We start from the raw sequence: 18,348 nt of genomic DNA, 5'->3' as shown, positions 1-18,348 counted from the left end.
CTCCTTCACACATTAATCACATGATATATTTTTCAGCACCAATTTTAGCGAATGGAAAAGGGCAGCCCCGTAAATATTCCACCAGGGGTCAGTATTAACTTGTTAATGTGAAAGTTTGTAGATTTTCTCATTCTTCACAGTTTATCTGCAATACATGCAAATCATCAGACACACAGACAATTATGAATGCAGTTTCAGAATAAACATATAACATTTGTCATGGAAATAAATAACACTTGAAGTAAAACTTAGTTCATGACTGATAAGAAAATTGGTTCGTCATTTGTCACCGGCATTGCCGCATTTTGCAATAGTTTATATTAAAATAAATTCTGCAGCTTTCAAATGCTTTTAAAGCTTAGCATCATAAATTATGTATTAGTAGTCTTTCTGAACCTAATGAATTTGTTCAGAACTGATGAAATCATTTGGAAAGACTGAAAAAAATTAAGGAGAAAGATTTTACATTTCCCAGATGCATGCATAAGATTTCATTTATATTATTAATCAAGATCACTAATGTAAAACAAATGGCTTACTAAGGAGGTATGAATAGAAATGAAAACTGAATATGTTCAATGTCATGCCCTGACTCGCACAATTAGTAAAAGAGACAAACATTTTGTAAAATTGTATGATGTGAAAGCAAAACTAAAAGAGTCTTGCAAAAACCTTACTTTGAATTTTGTCAACTGATTACATAGCAAAGCCTATGAATTATGCTTTATAATTACTTCCAGATTAAATTCTCTGAGTTTATAGCAGATAAAGTAATATCATAAAATGTTGCAGTAGTGTAATCTCCCCCAATGTAACTTCTAGAATATCATTTACAAGTTAAATGGATAAAATTATATTGTAAAACGAAATCAATTAACATTAAAACTTAAACGTGTAACAGCATCACACTTGAAATAAGCAGAATGTAAACAGAGACAAAGACTTCAGTCAGTTTTCTTTGCCTTAGGTGTTTTGGAGTAAAGTTAAAATAAAGTATTTTTTTTCATATTGTGTCTGAAACTGAAACCACATGAATGTGAATGCATTCTTCTGTATTCTACTAGACAAAACAGGTACGATCATAGTGCTAATCAAATGCCAACTATAGCTTCAGTTCCTCAATCATTGTTGCTTACATCAAGAGGCACTGGAGACCAAAGACTGCGGATGCTGAGATCTGTGCTAAAACAATCCAGCTGCTAGAGGAACTCAGCAGGTCAGGAACCATCTGTGGGGGAAATAGACAATTGATATTTTAAGTCAAGACCATTCATATAGACTTGATGGCCTGACATTTGCATTCTCCATTTCCCTCCATAGATGCTGCCTGACCAGCCGAGTTCCTCCAGCAGCTCATCTTTTCTTTGTTACTTTTATTGGGGTTTGAACTTACTTGATTCTCATCTACCCCACTCAATAAACTTATCTCTACTTGTTAATGCAAGTAGCGTATTTAAAAGTTAAAACATTCTCAGAGACTGAGACATAAATACCCTTAGGCCCTCTTCAGTCACGACTGACCATGGGTGTCTCCAGGGTGCTATTCCCCATATGGAGGACGCCTGTGCATGACTGGTGCACAGACAGCCACCCCACGGTCCTTGACAGATCTGGGTCAGGATCCAGTGGCATGGAGTCCAAGATGACCGGAGACCCTTTTCTGCTGCAGCCTTCATCCGCCTACCCAGCCGTTGTGACGCTCCACTAAGGTCAGCCGTCATCCTCCACCTGTTCCGCCATTGAGGTCTTGGTTGGATTGCTCTTTGTCAACAGACCTCCCCCCTCCCCCACGACCTTACCGCCATGGGTGGCTCTACCAGGAGCATAGCTCCAGAAGGCATTGCTCTCAGGATCTCAGGTCCACTCAAGCTTCTCCACCACGACAAGGTGACAATTAACGGAGAAGACATAAATACTAGGCCCCATTTTAATAGATGAGTTCATAGATGCCTCAAAGATTCCCTCAGAGTTTCTCCCAGGTAACTGCACTGGTATCAATAGACAATAGGCAATAGGTGCAGGAGTTGGCCATTCGGCCCTTGGTTGCTTGGTCCTCCAAATATTCCAACTGGAATTTAAACTGGAGTTGGTGAAGGGGGAGATCAAGCCAGAAAGGGTAATACAAACCATAACAATAATAAAGAACTTTAACATAAAAGCATAAAAACATCCCCCCACAATGGTTTCCATTATGAGGGAAGGCACAATGTCCAGTCCCCATCCCCAGTTCATCCATAGTCGGGCCTATTGAGGCCTCCACAGTTGCCTCTATGGAGGCCCAATGTTCCAGGCCGTTCTCGCCGGGTGATGTTGCTCCGGCGTCGGGAGAGTCCTCTCAGCGTCTTGGGACACCTGGAACGGCCGCTTCCTCACTGGAGACCATGGCTTCCGAAGCCGACAAGGCTGTGCCGGTTGGAGCTCCACCACTGGCAATCTCATCGAGAGATCCCAGGCTCCCATTGTTAAGATCCATGTCGCTGCCCGCGGCTGGCCGCTCCACAGGCCTGCAGCTCCGCGATGTTTTTATCGGCGGTCTTCAGCTATCCGGAGCTCCAGCGCAGTGACCCAGGCAAGGCATCGCCGGCTCCGCTCCGCGATAGCGCTCCAGCGCTGTGCCGCTGCCGAAGCCGAGGTGCTGGGCAGTCCCTCAGGAAAACGCCGCTCCAGGCCCGCTGGTAGGCCGCGAGGACGGGTCGACAGTGCAGCCCGGAGAAAAGCTGCCTCTCCGACCAGGTAGGGACCCTAGAAAGTAGTTTCCCCCTTCCCCCCCCTCCCCCCACATAAAAAAGTCTAGACCTCCTAAAAACAAAACACTAAAACTCACTAAAAATAAAAAAAAGTGGAAAAAGACGGACAGCTGCTGGCTAGGCAGCCATACACAGGCCGCCCCCAGGAAGCCCCCAGGCTCGACCCAGATCTCAATGCAGCACCGTATGAGGCAGTATGAGACCTCCGAGGCAGCACCGTCATTCACTGTGATCACGGCTGATCATCCACATTCAGTACCCCGTTCCTGCCTTTTCCCCATATCCCCTGACTCCGCTATCTTTAAGTGCTCTATCCAACTCTCTCTTGAAAGCATCCAGAGATTGGCCTACACTGCCTCCTGAGGCAGAGAATTCCACAGATTCACAACCCTCTCTGTGAAAAAGATTTTCCTCATCTACGTTCTAAATAAGGGGTAATCGGGAAAACTGGATAAATATGTTCCCTATCCATGTCCTTCAGTGAATCCGTCTGCCGTGTTGAGTTACTCCAGCACTTTGTGTTCTATGCAGGATTTCAGCATCTGCAGTTCTTTGTGCGTGCCATCGAAGGGTGTTGCGATGTTGCTGTTCAAATAACTGAAGTCTTCCACCATCATAAAAGTCCAAAGACTTTATTAGCGTTACAGCATCGGCAACTTCATACTTGCACGTTTCTCTAATAATGTGGGAACCAGGCAGGGAGGGTTACTGTAAAGCTAGTGGGCGTAACTACAAAAGCATAACATAACATGAGTGACACTGATCTACATCCTCCCTCTTAAAGAATTATCAACAGTACAAAACCATTAACTAAATGGCACGCATAGCAATTGATAATAACCTGGAGGAAAGTCAAACATGGCCCGGGTACTTCACAACCAGCTTGCAAACATGACCAGCACGTGTACGATAAAGACCATCTCCTGTTCTTCCCCCCCCCCCCCCCCCCCCCCCCCCCCCCCCCCCGGGGACAGAGCATGTGGCTTCACCAGGGAGGGAGACTGAACCAGCATTCCTGGAGATGAAGCAGGAGACTATGGCGCAGGCGAAGTCGTCACTGGCAGAGGAGCCGTTGCAGACGTGGGTTGTTGTGCCGGGATAGGCGGAAGAGTGCTGCGAGACACAGACGGAAGTATACTTGTATGGTCTGGATAATACAGAGGTGGAACTGGCTCATTCACAGGCAGGATATGTTGTCTGTTACGTCTGTAGGTGCCGCCATCGGCACTGACCATATACGAGCGTGACTCAGAAGCAATTCCAGAAATAACACCATGGCCTCTGTCTGTCTGTAAATGGACTACCTGCCCCTTGTTCAATGGCCTTGGCAGTGGCCTACTTGTTTTGTCAAACCATTGTTTTTGAATGTCAAGCTTATGTTGGACCTGGATTGAACCTCATCGGGTGGGATCACCTGTGGGATCAATGCCTGATCCGCCGCCGGCACCAGGGCATGGGTTGCCTCGACAATAAACGTTGAGCGGGTGACCCCAAAATGACTCATGGGAGATGTTGCGCATTTTGAGCTAGATCAGATTAGTTCTTTATGAATGTTCCATGAGCTGTTTGGCACTCTTGATAGCCCGCTCAGCCAGTCAATTCGACTGAGAATATTCAGGTCTGCTAGTAAAATGGCGAAAATTCCAGCGTATAGAACACAGCCTGAAGTGTTGGCTGGTGAATTGACTGCCGTTGTCAGATAACAGTCTGCCCGGAGATCCGTGGATTGAAAAATGGCGAGATAACTTCGAAATTACCCCGCTAGAAGTGGGGCTGCTGAGAAGATCGATGTCAAACCATCCTGAAAAATCGACGAGTACCAGGTACTGCTTGCCATGCCACTCAAATATGTCAGCTGCCACTATAGACCATGGGAGTGCAGGTACCGGATGTGAATGAAGTGGTTGGTTATGCTGGTGAGGTGCCAAGCTGTTGCACACTGCACAGGACGCCACATTCTTGGTGATGTATTTGGCCACGCCAGGCCAGTAAAACATGCTTCTTGCCCATAGGACGGTAGCTTCAATGCCTGGGTGCCCTGCATGGACAGCGTTAAAATACTTGTTGGGTAGCGAAGCAAGAACTACAGCCTTGTGTCCTTTCAAAACAATGCCATCCTGCAGCACTAACTCATCACAGACGGCAATGAAAGGCCGGACTGGCAACGGAATGTTGTAGTGCTTGTCTGGCCAGCCGCACATAATGACGGAGGCAAGCAACCGTAGAGTACTGTCAACGGCAGTGCGGGCAACTAAATCCTCCATACAGGATGAGGGGATAAAAGACACAGTCATTACAATAAAGTAATCGTTTCGCGAGGGTGGATCCTCGCAGGTCTTCCGGGGTGCACGTGAGAGAGTATCGGCCAGGTGCATATTCTTACCGCATTTGTGGATCAGAATAATGTCATATTTTTGAAGTTGCAGCAACATCCGCTGTACGCGTGCTGGAGAGACGTGGATCGGTTTGTTAAAGATGCGGATCAGAGGCTGGTGGTCAGTTTCAATTGTGACCGTGTGTCCAAAGATGAAATTGTTGAATTTCTTGCAGGCGAAAACAACCGCCAACAGCTCTTTCTCAATTTGGGCATATCGTTGTTCTGTGTCAGTCATAGTGTGCCAGGCATAGGCAACAGGCTTTTTTCCGTTACCATCATTCTGAAGACATGCTGCGCCTAGTCCGTGTTATGAGGCATCACAAGTCAGTGTAATCGGTAGTTTAAGATCAAAGTAAGCAAGAGTAGGAGCACAAGACATCTACTCTTGTGTCGAACGCCTTCTGTTGTTGCTCATGCCAAGTCCAAGCAGTGTCTTTGTGTGTAAGCTGGCACAATGGGGCTGATATTTTCCTGAAACCCGGAATGAATTTGCTCAAGTAGTTAGCCATGCCAATGAATCTCTGCAAGCTTAGCACGTCTGTGGGTGCTGGGAGTTCGTTGATAGCACTAGTTTTTGCTGGATCCGTTTTTAGGCCGTCTTTGGTAAACACATAGCCTATGTATTTAACCTCATTCACCCTGAATTTGCATTTTTGAGGGTTCAGCTTTAGATTGATGGCCTTGGCACGATCCAAGATCTTCGTCAGATTGGCATTGTGTTCGTCGACCATTCGTCCTGCAACAAGGATGTCATCCACAATGATGGTCACAGTCTGTAGTCAGATGACAAACAGAAGGGCTGAAATTAATTAGGCCCATGTCTAGACATGCGTTGGCACCCAGCAGAGATGGCACATTTTCACGAACCACATAGAAATCCAGGTTGTGGACACATGAGTTAAGACAGAGCGTAACTCAACTTGACCGATAGGGTGCACTCGACCTCCTGCGAATGGAACAAGGGATGCAGCCATTGTTTTTTTCGTAACTTTTGGAACACAGCCAGACAGATAACATTGCAGCGAGTTCCAGAATCCACTTTCAGATAAAGAGTTTTGCCATTAATGAGCAAAGCGACCTTGGGGTCTAGTTGTTTATGCATTAAATCAGACAAAGCATGCACATCAACATCAACACATTCACCAGCAGCCTGTAAATACATGGGAGCTGCTTGTGAGAATTCTGAGATAGAGATTTCACGGCCAAGTGAATTAACAGATTGTCACTTAAGGAAATGGTTTCTTTTGTTGCAAAATCGACATAATTTTCCATATGCGGGGCATCGGTCGCGAACAGCGGCATGTGAACCCCCACGGTTAAAGCAATTGTCAATCAGTCTCCGACACGTGAGAAAAATGAGGAGAGATTTGATGACATACTGGCAGCATTAACTTCATGATTAGTAGAGTGTCCCAAAACTTTGATGTGAGCATCAGCCATTTCAGCAACACAACAGCGGTTATCAGCAGTCTCTAGGATAAGGTCAGCATCCTGGGGGGGGGGGGGGGGGGGAGAACAATGGAGGACCAAGAGAGTTGGGAGGGAAGAAGGGGAGGGGGAGAACAAAGGAGTTGCAGGCGGGGGTGCTTTATAACATTGTCAGCGCCCTTTATGGGCGATGTTTGCATACCTTGGGTATGTAAGCAAAGAATTTCACTGTGCCTTGTCACATATGACAATAAAGTATTCTATTCCATTCCAATGTTTCTGTCCATCCTATGTCATTATTCCCGTGGCTGCTCAGGGCAATGCTGATTAATCCTTCCACATGACATGTGTTTGTTTATTCACCAAGCATAGCGCACGGTACAGCACAGGACCTGGGTGCCACATCTAGACCTTGAAACCTATTTGAGAGCCTCTAATATGGTTACACACGTGACCCCCCTTGTGGATGAGAAACTTATAACTGTTTGCATAAGCAACTCAAAAATAAATTACTGCTTTTTGAAACTAAACAACATAACACGCAGAACGTCACGTGCTTAAGTGAAGAAACAAGGAACTACAGATGCTCGTTTATCAAGGAAAGACACAAAGTGCTGGAGTAAATCAACAGGTCAGGCAGCATCCCTGGAGAATATGAGTAGCTATCCAGCATACAAGCGGGCTGTTTGGCCTAACTTGTCCATCCCAAACAAATAGTCCATCTGAGATAGTGCCACCTGCCTATATTGACCCATATTACTCTAAACCTTTCCTATCCATGTACCTGTTGAAGTGTCTTTTTAACTCATTGATTATACCTGCCTCTACTACTTCCTCTATATATAACACTCTGTCTATGAAAAACTGCTCCTCAGAGTTAGTTGAAGTACCTTTAAATAATAATTAAAAAATCTAAAAGAATTATCGCATACTTTAATTTTGAAATATTTTACCTTGTAACTTAATTAAAAACAGTAATATTAGTTGACAAATGAGAAGTAAAAACATAGTCTCTTATATATATATATTTTTTTTTGATGGTGTGAAGACTACCTTCAAGTGAATGGTCTACACTAAATATGTCCAGCCATGACTGAAGCTAGGAGTGGAATGGATTCAATCTTCAATCCTGTGATGGACCTGGCATTCAGATGCACTGTCATCTAACCTGTAGTACCTCTGACTGAAATGTATCCATGTATCCATGGATTTGGACAATTGCAATTATTCCTGGATAATTTGATAGAGGGCCTGTCCATTGTATAGTTTTCAGTCATGTTGTTTGTGGTAAGTTTCAACAGCTAGGGAAGGGAAATTACCAAGAGAACAGTAAGTCAATACGCAATACTTCAGGACTCAATGGAAGGGTGGTTGTATCAATGGAAAAGTCCTGGTCAAATTCATTGTATTTTTTCAATACATTCAACAGTAAATATCTTATACTGCCTTCAAACTTGCTTTTACTATGCTCTGCTGTGTGATGCTGTTTGATTTAGCTTTCCTAGGTTATAGTAACCCACCTGCATACGTATAAATGTCCTCATCTTTTCTGTCCACCTATTTGTAAATATTCTAGGTTAAGTGCAGAAAACAATACCTTTTAGCTGATAGGATCTTAGCTTGTTGGGTGGGAGAAAATTGCTTCTGAAACGTATCAGAAAGACAGAGAAGTTTTAAGAGTTCAATTTTTCGTTAGCTTGATTTGGAAACTCTCAAAGCTGGTGCTGGTTTATTTGTGATCGGAGGGTTGAGTGGGGAAATCAAATTAATATTAAATACAGGATTGAAGGGAGATAAATGAATGAAAATTAAAATCAATACTGGATGGGTTCTTTCGGAAACAGATTGAGACAGATATTTGAGTGCAGTGAACTGATAAAGACTAAAATGGCTTAATGCAAATTATATTACCAAGCTATTAAGTACTCAACTCTGCATTTTAAATAAGAAATTCATTATTGCTTTTTTTTTGTTTGGTAGTAACCAAAATATAAACTATGCTATAAATAAATTGTAACATTATGTGACCCAACTGTGACTATAAATATCAACATTTGGTTATGGGTGATTAAAATAAAATGCGTGAGGTGTTGCGGACTGATAATTTGGCTGTCATTGTCGTAGAGGTCATGTACCATTACTTTAACAATTAAAATTCTGTGCTAATTATTGATGTGCAAATGTAACTACCAGGAATGTATGTTTATAAAATAGCACATCTGTCATTCAGTGTAATGTATCAGTTTTATCTGAGGTTTTATAATAATATCCATAATATTTGTGCCTTGCTTCAATTAATAACCTTGTTACAGATGATTGATTCACTGATTGAGTAAGTGGCTGGTCATTTTTCTGATTCTTGCACAATCTTTTCAAAATATCGCATGCATTGGTATTAGCATTGATTTATTATCGTCACTTGTACCAGGTTACGGTGAAAAACGTTGTTTCCGTGCTATCCAGTCAAATATAATACAATACATGAGTACAATCAGGCCATACATAAGAATAACAGGTAGTGCAAAGAGAAAAATAGCAGAGTAGAGAATATAGTTGCAACATTATACCGCTACAGTTATGGAGAAAGTATACATAATGAAAAGTGCAAGATCCAAGTGGTCCCCCAACACAATATTCCAACACTCACCCATAGCCCAACTGCACAGGCACAGCTCATTTCCCTTCATCCCTGGCACTCTCTCCCCATCCACTTCAGCCTCCCTCTTCTCCTCCCCTCCCCAATCCCTCCTTCACCTCTCTCTCCCTCTCATTTCCCATACCTTCAGTCACTTCCTCCCTTAATCCATAACTCCTCTCCCCTCCCTACCCCTCTCCTACCCCTCCTACCCCTCTATGAATTTAGGGAGTTAGGAGATAAACTTAAAAGTAGGACCTCAAAGGTAATAATCCCTGCATTAGTACCAGTACCACGGGCCAGTCAGAGTAGAAATAGGAGGATATTGCAGATGAATACGTGGCTTGAAAAATGGTGCAAGGGGGAGGGATTCAAATTTTTAGGGCATTGGAACCACTTCTGGGGGAGGTGGGACCAGTACAAACAGGACGGTCTGCACCTGGGGTGGAATGGAACCAATGTCCTTGGGGGAGTGTTTGCTAGTGCTGTCGGGGAGGATTTAAACTAATGTGGCAGGGGGATGGGTACAAGAGCAGAGAGGCAGGGGGTGTAAAATGAGGGTAGAAGCAATAGGTAGCAAGGTGAAAAGTAAAAGTGACAGGCAGACAAAACCAGGGCAAAAATCAAAAAGGGCCACTTTTCAACATAAGAGAGTTGTAAAAACAAGCCCGAAGGCTTTGTGCCTCAATGCAAAGGAGTATTCGTAATAAGGTGGATGAGTTGAACGTGCAGATAGTCATTAATGATTATGATATAGTTGGGATCACGGAGACATGGCTCCAGGGTGACCAAGGCTGGGAGCTGAACATCCAGGGATGTTCAATATTCAGGAGGGATAGAGAGAAAGGAAAAGGAGGTGGGGTAGCGTTGCTGATTAGAGAAGAGATTAACGCAATGGAAAGGAAGGACATTAGTTTGGGGAATGTGGAATCGGTATGGGTAGAGCTGCGAAACACTAAGGGGCAGAAAACGCTGGTGGGTGTTGTGTACAGGCCACCTAACAGTAGTAGTGAAGTTGGAGATGGTATCAAACAGGAAATTAGAAATGCGTGCGACAAAGGCAAAGCAGTTATAATGGGTGACTTCAATCTACATATAGATTGGGTGAATCAAATTGGCAGGGGTGCTGAGGAAGAGGATTTCTTGTAATGTATGCGGGATAGTTATCTAAATCAACATGTTGAGGAACCAACGAGAGAGCAGGCTATTTTAGACTGGGTATTCAGTAATGAGGAAGGGTTAGTTAGCAGTCTTGTTGTGCGTGGCCCCTTGGGCAAGAGTGACCATAATATGGTTGAATTCTTCATTAGGATGGAGAGTGACATTGTTAATTCAGAAGCAATGGTTCTGAACTTAAAGAAAGGTAACTTTGAGGGTATGAGACGTGAATTGGCCAAGATTGACTGGCAATTAATTCTAAAAGGGTTGACGGTGGATACGCAATGGAAGACATTTAAAGACTGCATGGATCAACTACAAAAATTGTTCATCCCAGTTTGGCAAAAGAATAAATCAGGGAAGGTAGTGCATCCGTGGATAACAAGGGAAATCAGGGATAGTATCAAAACGAAGGATGATGCGTATGAATTAGCCAGTAAAAGCAGCATACCGGAGGACTGGGGGAAATTCAGAGACCAGCAGAGGAGGACAAAGGGCTTAATTAGGAAAGGAAAAATGGATTATGAAAGAAAACTGGCAGGGAACATAAAAACTGACTGCAAAGGTTTTTTTATAGATATGTGAAAAGAAAGAGATTAGTTAAAACAAATGTAGGTCCCTTGCAGTCAGAAACAGGTGAATTGATCATGGGGAACAAGTACATGGCAGAACAATTGAATAACTACTTTGGTTCTGTCTTCACTAAGGAAGACATAAATAATCTGCTGGAAATAGCAGGGGACCAGGGGTCAAAGGAGTTGGAGGAATTGAGTGAAATCCAGGTTAGTCGGGAAGTGGTGTTGGGTAAATTGAATGGATTAAAGGCCGATAAATCCGCAGGGCCGGATAGGCTGCATCTCAGAGTACTTAAGGAAGTAGCTCCAGAAATAGTGGATGCATTAGTAATAATCTTTCAAAACTCTTTCGATTCTGGAGTAGTTCCAGAGGATTGGCGGGTAGCAAACGTAACCTCACTTTTTAAGAAGGGAGGGAGAGAGAAAACGGGGAATTACAGACCAGTTAGTCTAACATCGGTAGTGGAGAAACTGCTATAGTCAGTTATTAAAGATGGGATAGCAGCACATTTGGAAAGTGGTGAAATCATTGGACAAAGTCAGCATGGATTTACAAAAGGTAAATCATGTCTGACGAATCTTATAGAATTTTTCGAGGAGATAACTGGTAGCATGGATAGGGGAGAACCAGTGGATGTGTTGTATCTGGACTTCCAGAAGGCTTTTGACAAGGTCCCACATAAGAGATTAGTATACAAACTTAAAGCACACGGCATTGGGGGTTCAGTATTGATGTGGATAGAGAACTGGCTGGCAAACAGGAAGCAAAGAGTAGGAGTAAACGGGTCCTTTTCACAATGGCAGGCAGTGACTAGTGGGGTACCGAAAGGCTCAGTGCTGGGACCCCAGCAATTTACAATATATATTAATGATCTGGATGAGGGAATTGAAGCCAATATCTCCAAGTTTGCGGATGACACTAAGCTGGGGGGCAGTGTTAGCTGTGAAGAGGATGCTAGGAGACTGCAAGGTGACTTGGATAGGCTGGGTGGGTGGGAAAATGTTTGGCAGATGCAGTTTAATGTGGATAAATGTGAGGTTATCCATTTTGGTAGCAAAAACAGGAAAACAGACTATTATCTAAATGGTGGCCGATTAGGAAAAGGGGAGATGCAGCGAGACCTGGGTGTCATGGTACACCAGTCATTGAAAGTAGGCATGCAGGTGCAGCAGGCAGTGAAGAAAGCAAATGGTATGTTAGCTTTCATAGCAAAAGGATTTGAGTATAGGAGCAGGGAGGTTCTACCGCAGTTGTACAGGGTCTTGGTGAGACCACACCTGGAGTATTGCGTACAGTTTTGGTCTCCAAATGTGAGGAAGGACATTATTGCCATAGAGGGAGTGCAGAGAAGGTTCACCAGACTGATTCCTGGGATGTCAGGACTGTCTTATGAAGAAAGACTGGATAGACTGGTTTATACTCTCTAGAATTTAGGAGATTGAGAGGGGATCTTATAGAAACTTACAAAATTCTTAAGGGTTTGGACAGGCTAGATGCAGGAAGATTGTTCCCGATGTTTGGGAAGTCCAGGACCAGGGATCACAGCTTAAGGATAAGGGGGAAATCCTTTAAAACCGAGATGAGAAGAACTTTTTTCACACAGAGAGTGGTGAATCTCTGGAACTCTCTGCCACAGAGGGTAGTCGAGGCCAGTTCATTGGCTATATTTAAGAGGGAGTTAGATGTGGCACTTGTGGCTAAAGGGATCAGAGGGTATGGAGAGAAGGCAGGTATGGGATACTAAGTTGGATGATCAGCCATGATCATATTGAATGGCGGTGCAGGCTCGAAGTGCCGAATGGCCTACTCCTGCACCTAATTTCTATGTTTCTATGTTTCTATCCCCCATTCCTCACCTCCCCCATCCCCCCACTATCCCTCCTCACTGCCCTCCTCTCTCTCTATTCCCCACTCCATACCTCCCCCACTCCCCCCCCTCCTCTACTCCCCCTCTCCTCCCTCTATTCCCCCTCCTGCCCTACCCTCCTTCCTCACCTCCTCCCTCTTCTTTTCCCTATCCTCCTACCCTCCCTCCCCCTCCATTACGCCTCTCCCCTCCCTATCCCCTCATCTCCCTCTATCCCCTCTCCTCCCCCACTCTCCCTCCCCAGGATCTCAAGGTTGCTGCTCCTCTCCCTTCGTGCATGCCCAGAGGAGCATCAGCCGTCGGCGCCCTCAGAGCCAGGCCTCGGACTGGCCTGGAAGCACCTGCAGCTACGGCCTTACCAGTGTGCCGGCGGGAGGGGGGGAAGGAGAGCTCGGAGAAAAGACGGGGGAAGAGCAATGGGGGAGGGGGCAGGAGCCAGCGAGGGGGACCAGAGGGGAAGGGGCTGGAGCTGCGAGGCGTTGCGATGGTGGTGTGTTGGGACTCATAGCGGGTGCTGGACGCTCTCTTCCACCGTGATCAGATTCACCAATTTCCGTTTGGCGACATCGCCATGACGCTTCTGGTCCCTCCGAAAATTGTGTCCAGTTGGAGATTTCCACCAACCACACACAGTTTTCCTCAGCTCCAGTAAAGACACGATGGTGCAGGAAGTGGCGGACCAACCCAGGAATTGACAGGAAAAGAGGTAAATCCGTGCGGCGTGGACTGGCTGGAAAGGAGATCGATTTGCGTATGCATGGTTTTTACGATTTTTAAACCTCGCTAACTTTTACAATATACCACCAATCGGAACGAAAATTGTTGCACTCGCAGCACAGGAGAATGGCGAGTGAGCTGCCGAAAAAGCTTAGCACTACCGCGTACCGATTTTGCGCAAATATAAAACTGCTCAAACCGGAAGAGCACAAGATCAGAGCTTTAGTTATGTATAGATGGTTGGTGATATTTAGGCCTCGGATGTTGAAGCTCCTAACCATCTCCATTTTGGTACCATTGATGCTGACTGGGGCATACACACCACCTTGATTTTTTATAAAGTCAATAACTAGTTTTTTCATCCCGTGACAGGATGTTATATGTGATGGAGTACCCTAACCTTTCAAGAACCTCATCCCCCAGCATAGCAAAATAATGAAAACCCAAAGGGAAGGAGAATGAGGAATAGGACCAAATTGTGTCATTGGCCCTATCACTTCATAGTCAATAGAGAGATACAGCACAGAAACAATCCCATCAGTCCATCGAGTCTGAACCATCTATCAATCACATGCTACCTGAATCCTAAAATAATTCCGCTGATTATTCTCACTAATTCTCTTCAAATATGCCGGCCATCAAAAGAAGATTGTATTGCTTCCGGTATCTTCCCCATTCATCATATAAACTATGCGACTACGGATGCAGTTACAACGCTAACATTCTTGACAGAACTAATTGGCACCCTATAGGTTGTCATTTGACAAAAAACACTAAGTTGCCATCTGACAGTGGCCCAGGGCAATGTGCCTTATAAGAACAACTGAAAGAGGAACAGGGACTGACCATTTGCACGACATTCCTCCAACTCTGTGCTTACCCCAACATTTAATAAGATCACAGTTGATCATTTACCTCAATTGCACTTTCTTGCTCTGAATCCATCAACCCTTTGCAATATCTAAAAATAAATCTGACTATCAGTGACTGAGGCTCCACCGCCCTCAGGTGGAGAATTCCTAAGATTCAATACCCTCTGATATAACCAATTTCTTCTCACCTCAGTCTAGAATTGCCCTTTATATTGAGGTAGTGATCCTTCTGTGAGAACTGCAATGATCAATGTTTTCCCAGCAGCCACATGCCTTATTTGATATCCTGCCTTCAATGGCTAATCCCAGTAGAGATTTCCCACGCCTCACCTTTGAAGGTCCTACCTGATTTCCACTCGTCCTTCCATTGGCATTTCATCCAAGCCCCAAGGACTGGCTGTGTTTGCTTTAAGGCTGAAATGTTCATGAAAAAAAGTTTAAAATTTGAAATTGTTCAATAGAACCCAACAAGCACTGCAATTCTTGACAAATATTGACAGATAAATTAAAAAAAAGGTTTTTTAATAAACAGATTATTTCTTCTGTTTCTTCTGGATCAATCACTTTCATACAGATTATTTTGTTAATTCAGGAACAAATGCATACCCCGGTGTATGACAGTATATCAGGACTAAAAAAAAACAATACATATAATGAACAATTAAAATATAGAAGTAAATTATTTAATGTTCAATATGGCATTAGAGATAGAGCCCACATTTTTTATAATTATTTTCATTTAAATTCTTCATCAATGCATTTGTTTGCTTTCTTTAATTGCTAATTAAATGCTCAATTTTATCTTGATTACTTCAATCTTCAGTTGATAGTCACCACAACTATGAGTTTGAGTGCACAATATTTCCCAGCACATGCATTTCTGACATACGGATTATTTGCCGAAACAGAGACGGCAAATGCTGGAATCACAAACAACGAAAAACATACTAGAGCCCACGGGTCAGACTTTGAATTGCCGTGGCTTTTTCTCAACTGCACTGAACATATTATCTTTTTTTAAAATGTTACTTCAGAATGTTGTTATTATTTCATAGATGATTGTTTGATATTAAACCACATACAGAAAAAGTTGCTTCCAATTTCTGTTGGTTTAATAATGTAAAGATTGCAGCAGAAGCACAAAAATGATTACAATCGATCCATTTATAGTGTATGGATACATGATAGGGAAATAACGTTTAGTGCAAGGTAAAGCTAGCAAAGTCCGATTAAGGATAGTCCAAAGATCATTCCAGGATAGTCCGAGGGTCATTCAAGGATATAATTGCTCCCCTGCACACCAAAGTGTCATAATTCCCTATTTATGTTTTTTTTCCAGTGCAGCAATATAAACATTGCATTTCAAGAACATTTGCATTGCACCAGCATCGACCACTGGACATTGGCTGAATAATGACATCAGCTCACATCATGACTCTTTCTGCATTAGCAATAATACCGCAGCCATTACTTCAGTATTTGCAATCGCTCTACAGTCCATTTGTCTATGTCATGGACTTGTACAAAGTGATAATCAGCAAAGTTTTCAGTTTTTTTGGTATGGTTGTTCTGATTATGGGCAGTTGATTAGAATCGTTGTCTTCGTCATAACCTCTGCAAGGGCAGAGTTGTTTTTGGACAGGAGAACAAAATTAAGAATTTAGTGTGAAGGGCATTATAGTTATTTTGTGTGGTTCTGAATTCTAAACATTCATAATTGCAGTTTACATGTTTAATGTTTAAATCACCTAGATTAAGTTCAATACGACTTCTCAAATCTTTTCTCCTTTTATATAAAATCACAGCAGGAACCTTTCAATTTCAAGACTAAATGTTCAATGGAATAAATTAATTGGGCAATACTACCTATCTTGCGATTTTGTGAAATGGATAGATCATGATGAACTAATGGTCTGCAATATACTTTCCGCATTAATTTAAAGAAGGATTGAAGTGGAAAATCCATCTCTGGACTTTGTACATGGGATTGACAATGGTAGTATTTTCATGACCGCTTGTTTACACAAAGGGTGGTGCGTGTACAGAACAATCTGCCACAGGAGGTAGTTGAGGCAGGGACTATCCCAACATTTAAGAACCAGTTAGACAGGTACATGGATAGGATAGGTTTGTAAGGATAAGGCCCAACACGGGCAGGTGGGACTAGTGTATCTGGGACATGTTGGCCGATGTGGGCAAGTTGGGCTGAAAGGCACGTTTACACAGTGTATCACACTATGGCTCTATGACTCTAATTTCAGATGTTATCTCATTCTCATTTTATTCCCTGCCAGGTGAGGACTTCCTTAGCATCTTATCTCTATGGCCATCAGAAAAACTAAACTGTAGGTCATTTTAAATATTAAATTAGCAATGGTGATGCATCCACAAATATAACATTTTCAAACAGATCTAGATTCCTACATGAAAATATTTTAAAGATGTATTTAAAGATGGCAAGAAAGAACTGCAGCATCACCCATTCCTTCTCTCCAGAGATGACCCCTGTCCCATTGAGTTACTCCAGCATTTTGTGTCTACAGGGCCTGCTCCACCAGCATGCGATTGCATGTGTCTAGCGCAACCAAACGTGGTTGCTTGAGGCATACGGCCTCGCGGGGCCGGTCCCACTTCGATCGGCGGAAGCGTATAGAGTTGTGCGGGGCTGATCCCGACATCTTCGATCGGCTCCAAAAATCTTGCACTGTCCGAAAATCCCGAGTGACAATGGCCTGTCTGCCCACAGCTGCATTGACGGGCGTACGCTGTGTCTCGACGTTGTACGCAGCGTCTTGACGCCGTACGTAGTGTCTTGACGGCTACGCCTAGCGCGTGGCGTTGTGCGATGAAGTCACAGCCCGACGCCGTGCGATGTCCAAATTCAGTGGGCCTGTCTCCTGCCCAGCTGATTAGTGAGTATGATGTCGGGACCAGCCCCGCACAACTCCATACGCCTCCGTGGTTGGAATTGGGACCGACACCGCGAGGCCGTACGCCTCAAGCTACCACGTTTGGTCGCGCTAGACGCATGCTGGTGGGACAGGCTCTTACCTTATTTAAAGATGGCATGCCGTTTCAGCGCATGTTCATCTGCAGCGTAAGAATTTAATTGTTTCATTGTTGGTACATATGACATTTAAACACTGATGACAATGGGCATCTTTAAAGAAGAGAGTATCTCTAGACTGTCTTCTCTTCAGATGTCTGCGACAGAATCTTGCAATTTTAGTAAATAGGCTGATTATATATCATGTTGGCTTTTGACTTTTTGCTGACTCTGTTACCATAACTTATCTTTTTAATTTACAAAATTGAATACTGCCACTAACTTGCTGGTTAATATTTAAACTAAAATAATAGTGGAAGATCGAGGCTTTCATGAATATGGAAGCTACTATTTATAGAATATGGAATATCCTCAAGAATATGGAAGCTCTATTTAGCAATGTATTTAGTATGTATCTGTATTATCAGTATTCATTAGATTCAGGTAAGCCAAAACTACTGTAATCTAATTTATTGTCGAAGATTAAATGGTGCTAAATTTGTTGAAAAGTTCTTGACAATGCTTAAATATATTGAATGTAAATTAAGTAGTTAATTTATAGTTAATTGAATTGTTTGCATTAATTTAATAATAGTAGCATTATAGTTAATAAGACCAGGGTTTAATATATTATTGATAATAATATGAACATTTCATATTTAGGAAAGTAACACAATTATGAGAATCCAGCAGAAACTTAATAGATTAATATTGGAGATCCATATGCCATGTAACACTAGAATATAAACAAATGAGCTGAATTCAACAAGGGAAATGAGCAACAGAACGTTTAAAATACATTTCCTGAAATTGATTCTATTCTTTAGAAGGGTGACATCGATATTAAACCAAATGCACCAAGACATTAGGGCTAACAGCAGCTATACAAAGTTAGAGTCCAGCTGTGATCTTATTGAATGGGAGG

This window comes from Leucoraja erinacea, chromosome 2 (genome assembly GCF_028641065.1).
Source record: "Leucoraja erinacea ecotype New England chromosome 2, Leri_hhj_1, whole genome shotgun sequence".
In the NCBI taxonomy this organism is placed as follows: Eukaryota; Metazoa; Chordata; class Chondrichthyes; order Rajiformes; family Rajidae; genus Leucoraja; species Leucoraja erinaceus.
Note: the sequence above shows the minus strand (reverse complement) of the source record.